The following is a 5616-nucleotide window of genomic DNA, read 5'->3' on the forward strand; positions in this document are numbered from 1 at the left end:
AGTGCTTTACATCAATAGAAGGCAGATATATATATATATATATATATATATATATATATATATATATATATAACGTTTATTTAACTAGGAAGTCACATTGAGATTAAAACCTCTTTTACAAGTGAGACCTAGCCAACAGGGTCAAACAGCAGCATCCAACATACAACAGGACAACAACATCAAATCACAACAGCAACAATACATACGACAAGAATACATTACATAATACAGGGCATAAACAAGGCAGCAATATTTAGTCATGTGTAAAAGATAAAAGACAGATAAAAAGATAAAATTCATATAAAAGAACAAACAAAATGCATTGCATTAAAAGAATCAAATAAAGTGAAATAGAAAGATAAAAGAACACAACAAATACTCCCACTTTTAGATGCACATTGTGAGTGAACCCATATGTTTTTCTTTAATTTTCTTTTCCCCTGTCCTTCCTGATTCTACTCTTGATCTGATATTTACATCAGATCTCACTGCCTTGTGTACCCTTATTGCAAAGTGTTACCAATTATTTTAACCCTGAACTCACTCCTAACACCCTGATTTTCCCCTTAATTAGCTTTAAATTTAAAAGAAATGTCTTCCATGCTGTACGACGTCTCATCCATACTCTGTATCTGCTGTTCCAACGCTTCAGTGAAGTTGCTGATGCTGAGTGAAATATTCAAACCCAAGACGCCTTTTTGTTATGGCTGCTCCATTACAACAAATGGAAAAAAAATCTACATGTTTGTGCATCATTTTCTACTCATTTCCCTATAATTCAGCCTGACATGTCTGGTGGGTTTGGAAACCTTGACATCTTTTGACTAGAATTTAAAACAAAGATCTGTGATAATAAGAAGCTTTATTTATATCGCAGTTTTCGAACCACAGTTACAAAGCGCCTGCAGTCAAAATAAAAGAAAGCCCAAAGACGGCAATAACTACTGAAAGAGAGAAAGTAAAATAATAAGATGAAACAATAAAAGGCAAAAGCAGCATAAAAAGCAACATAAAACAGAGTGAGTGAGGATCCAAACAGACTTAAGAACAGGAGAATAAATTGGAGACATAAAAGCAGAACAGACTATAAAACATCTTTCTTAAACAAGTTGGAAGACGTTAATTCATTGAGGATTTGAGTTGAGTTAGGGGGGAGGGGGGGGCTTGGGTGGGGAGGGAGGGGGCGGGGTTACGAGCCGGCTCCGCCCCCTGTCAGATGAGCGCGGTCTGATGTGTTGTGTTGTGGCTGTAAAGTGCAGACTGAGGGTCAGCCAGCAGCTCACAGCCTGCATCTCATGATTTATCTGCTGCCATGACAACGGTCGCCATAGCGGTGTGGGTGTGGCCAGTTTACAAGCCGAGGAGCGTGGGGAGCGGGGTGGGTGTGCCTTAATGTAAAGGGGACTGCAGTGTGTGTGTGTGTGTGTGTGTGTGTGTGTGTGTGTGTGTGTGTGTGTGTGTGTTTACGGTCACAAGTGTTTGCATGGAGAGAGATGGAATGAAAAAGAGAGAAATAATAGAAAAGTAGGAAAAGAGTGCTATAAGAAAGTGATAGAGAGAGAGCAAGTGTGTGTGTGTGTGAGAGAGAGAGAGAAAGAGAGTGCATATGTGTCTTCATGCTTTCATGATTTATTGAGTGTGTGTGTGGGCATAATTTGTGTGTGTACATGCCAAGTGCTTGTACACATGAGTCGGTGTGTGTGTGTGTGTGTGTGTGTGTGTGTGTGTGTGTGTGTGTGTGTGTGTGCGGTTCTACCTGTAAATGTCAAGCAGCTGTCCTCAGCAGTTGACATGCAGCTATGAAATCACCAGTAAATCAAACCAGTAGCCGGGCTAAAGAGGTGATTAATAAACATGTCATCTGTGTGTGTGTGTGTGTGTGTGTGTGTGTGTGTGTGTGTGTGTGTGAGTGTGTCACCCCCTGTAGACCTTATTCGCTCAAAAAGAGAAAGCGAGAGAGCGGGAGGAGGGCTGGAAAAGTGGCAGACTGACCTGCAGAGAGAGAGAGAGAGAGAGAAAGAGAGAGAGAGGGAAAGAGGGAAAGAGAGAGAGAGAGAAAGAGAGAGAGAGAGAGAGAAAGAGAGAAAGAGAGAGAGAGAGAATTGCAAGAAAAGTGAAAACAAAATGAGGCGACGTTCTGCTTTATTTACATCGATCGAGACAGAACATAGATATAAAGAGCAAGAGCAGTCCTGTCTATTGACTTATTAACTAATAATAATAATAATAATAATAATAATAATTAATTTTATTTATATAGCACACTTTAAAATACAACGAAATCGCAAGGTGCTTCACAGGAGATAATAATAAGAGATAATTAATAATAAGAATAAGAATACATGTACAATGAGAGTAAAACATTAAAACTGGTCAATAAAACAACAGTCATGTGATTAAACCTGACTGCTAAAAACTTTCCAGCTTCGCTTCATTTGATTCTGTTCTTTTCATGCAATTCACTGTTTATTTGCATATTCTCATCTTTCTATTTTTACTTGATGTGATTATTTTAACACAACACATTCTGCTTGTTCTTTTACACAGTGCTGTGCAAAAGTCTTTTTTATACACATTTTGTATAATTTGTGTATTTGTTTTCTGCCTCAGTGTGTCAGTAGTCTGCTCTTTATAGTACATTTTTTATTACATTTAGAAACTTTTCATTTCATTTTTTGAAAGCATCTTGAAAGCAGATTTTGTATGTGCCTAAGACTTTTGTGCAGCACTATATGTATGTTTTATATGCTATTTAAAAAAAAAAATCTGTTTACCTTCTATTGATGGAAAGCACTTTGAGCTGCAGGTTGTGCATGAAAGTTGCTATACAAGATAAGATTATTATTATTATTATTAAAATATAATTGCCTGCAAAAACCTGCATTTTGTCTTAAAGTAATATCTGTAGCTTTTTCATATAATAAATATCAAATTTCCTGCTCTCTCTCTCTAATTGAAATAACACAACAGTGATTCAAGCAAAGATGGAGACAAAATAAAAAAATAAAAAAACAAACAAACTGGATTTCAGGATTCATTTCATTTCATGTGGCTCGTCTGCAGCAGGATCCGAGGTGTTTTCCTGCTGCTGAACCTGTCGACTGAAGTGAAGTTCATCACAGAGCTCAGCTTCCTCAGTTTAACAGCAGAGACACTGAAGCTCGTCTTCATCACTCAGAGCTGCAGACTCTTTCTCTCTGATGGATTTCATTCATCTGCAGTGAAGCTTCTGCCGGTGTTCATTTATCCTCGTGATCAGCAGATAATACCTGTGCAAACTAAACTGAATATAACTGAACAATGTTTTACTGGTAAACTCTGCTGTTTACCTGGCAAACTATGGTGTTTACCTGGTGAAGTCTGTTGTTTACCTGGTGAAGACAGTTGTTTACCTGGGAAGTCAGTTGTTTACCTGGTGAAGACAGTTGTTTACCTGGGAAGTCAGTTGTTTACCTGGTGAAGTCTGTTGTTTGCCTGGTTGTTTACCTGGTATAGTCTGTTGTTTACCTGGTGGAGTCTGTTGTTTACCTGGTGTAGTCTGTTGTTTACCTGGTATAGTCTGTTTTTTACCTGAGGGGTATTGCACAAAACCAGGATAAGGGATTAACCCTGGAAATATTGGTTATCCTGGATAAACTTAGCCTCAAGTCGGTTGCACGAAAGCAGGCCAAGTTTATCCCGGACAAGTAACCATGGTGATTTAGTCTCTGCAGCTAGCCTGCTCCAGACCAGGCTAACAACCAGGATCAGGTTAATCCTGTAGTGGCTCTGCTGTCAGTACTGTGAGAAATGAGTGTGTTTTACAGAATGTCCATGGTTTTTCTACACATGTTACATCATCCAAATATTATAACTGTAGTCATTTCATTTGCTGGTTGACTTTTAGTTTTATTTATTAGCACAGTTTATATATAAAGACCAAAAGCACATATAAAAAGACAATATTTGAGAAATGGAAGTAAGAAGCCAGACGATTTATTTGGAATGCTTTCCTTATTAATACAACACCAACACTGAAAGGTTCAAAAAGATAATAGGTACAATACAATACAGATATTTAAAAGAAATCCTACATGATGATGAAAGAGGAGAAAAAAGGACTACAAGGTAACTGCCATCTATACTGCCATCTATACATCATGATGGTATTTTGTCTTGTGTAGTATTCATACATCCAGAGAAACCAAAAATGTTGCATCTGTTTTTGGTTTTGGTTATTGCTACCTATAATAAACATATAACAATCTTGCATACTGGCACTTCAGACTGGGTATGGGATAGCAGCTCCTCTGCTGGGGTCAGGTCCTGGGTGGGTGGGCCGCCCCCTGTGCCAGCGCAGTGTGCTTTTTTCTTGACCGCTAAAATCGTAAAGAAATTCATTGTCAGCAGACAACAAATCTATCACTTCATTTGATAATTGCTATTTGGGCTACAATAAAGTAACTCACCAGACTGCAGAATGTTTTTATATTTGGTTTTCACCTGTTGCCAGGTCCTTTTCTGGCCAGACAAGTTTGTTCTTTATGAAGGATGATGGATGAAACAGAACACAACATGGGATAAATAGATTCAATAGATGACAGAGAGTAGATCATTTCTTTGAACTTATTTATACTTTACATAACCTGAGTAACATGCACTTCTATGGGCCACATTAAAGCAAAACAAAACACAAAAACACCTATTGATTAGTGGACTTAAAGTCATCAGCTCCGCATCCTTTAACTGTAATTCTGACAGTTCCTGTGGAGTACACTTTATTAATTCTACATGTTTGGGCTACTTACGCATTAAGCCGGTCGGCTATTGTCTGCCAGGCTTTTTCCCTCTCCTTTTTTGCGGCACTGGTGTTTCCTTTTTTGCGTATTGTGCCTTTCATTTCCTCAAATTGCTGAAGAAGCAGCTCTTGTTCAGCAAATGTAAATGAAGTTGCGCGTCCGTGATCCATTCTTCAATCTGTGATTCTGTGATCAATTTCGTGGTCTTCTTAAGAATGCCGTGAACACGCACTTATCCCAAACATCCACACCTGGCTTGACTAAGCCGCGTCTCTTCATCCTGGCTCGGCAAACGTGCAACCAATTAATCCAAGATAGCGCCGACAAGGCTTAGTCAAGCCGCGCCTGCTCATTTATCCTGGATGTCTTTATCCTAGTTTTGTGCAATACCCCTCTGGTGGAGTCTGTTGTTTACCTGGTATAGTCTGTTTTTTACCTGGTGGAGTCTGTTGTTTACCTGGTATAGTCTGTTGTTTACCTGGTGGAGTCTGTTGTTTGCCTGTTGGAGTCTGTTGTTTACCTGGTTGTTTACTTGGTGGAGTCTGTTCTTTACTTGGTGGAGTCTGTTGTTTACCTGGTATAGTCTGTTGTTTACCTGGTGGAGTCTGTTTTTTACGTGGTTGTTTACTTGGTGGAGTCTGTTGTTTACCTGGTTGTTTACCTGGTGGAGTCTGTTGTTTACCTGGTATAGTCTGTTGTTTACCTGGTGGAGTCTGTTTTTTACGTGGTTGTTTACTTGGTGGAGTCTGTTGTTTACCTGGTATAGTCTGTTGTTTACCTGGTGGAGTCTGTTGTTTACCTGGTTGTTTGCTTGGTGGAGTCTGTTGTTTACCTGGTT

General features: G+C 38.9%; 1 long non-coding RNA gene across 1 annotated transcript; it reads right to left on the reverse strand.

Annotated features, from left to right (window-relative positions):
* Positions 1–3993: 3993 nt before the first annotated feature.
* Positions 3994–5167, reverse strand: LOC139662490 (uncharacterized). Its single transcript, XR_011696661.1, has 3 exons — positions 4788–5167; positions 4449–4519; positions 3994–4358 (listed from the first exon to the last, which is right to left on the reverse strand). It is a non-coding gene; the product is annotated as an uncharacterized lncRNA (long non-coding RNA).
* Positions 5168–5616: the final 449 nt, after the last annotated feature.

This window comes from Centroberyx affinis, unplaced genomic scaffold (genome assembly GCF_046629955.1).
Source record: "Centroberyx affinis isolate AG114_WGS23_722 - 3 ecotype Tasmania unplaced genomic scaffold, CSIRO-AGI_Caff_v1 ptg003813l_1, whole genome shotgun sequence".
Taxonomy (NCBI): Eukaryota; Metazoa; Chordata; class Actinopteri; order Beryciformes; family Berycidae; genus Centroberyx; species Centroberyx affinis.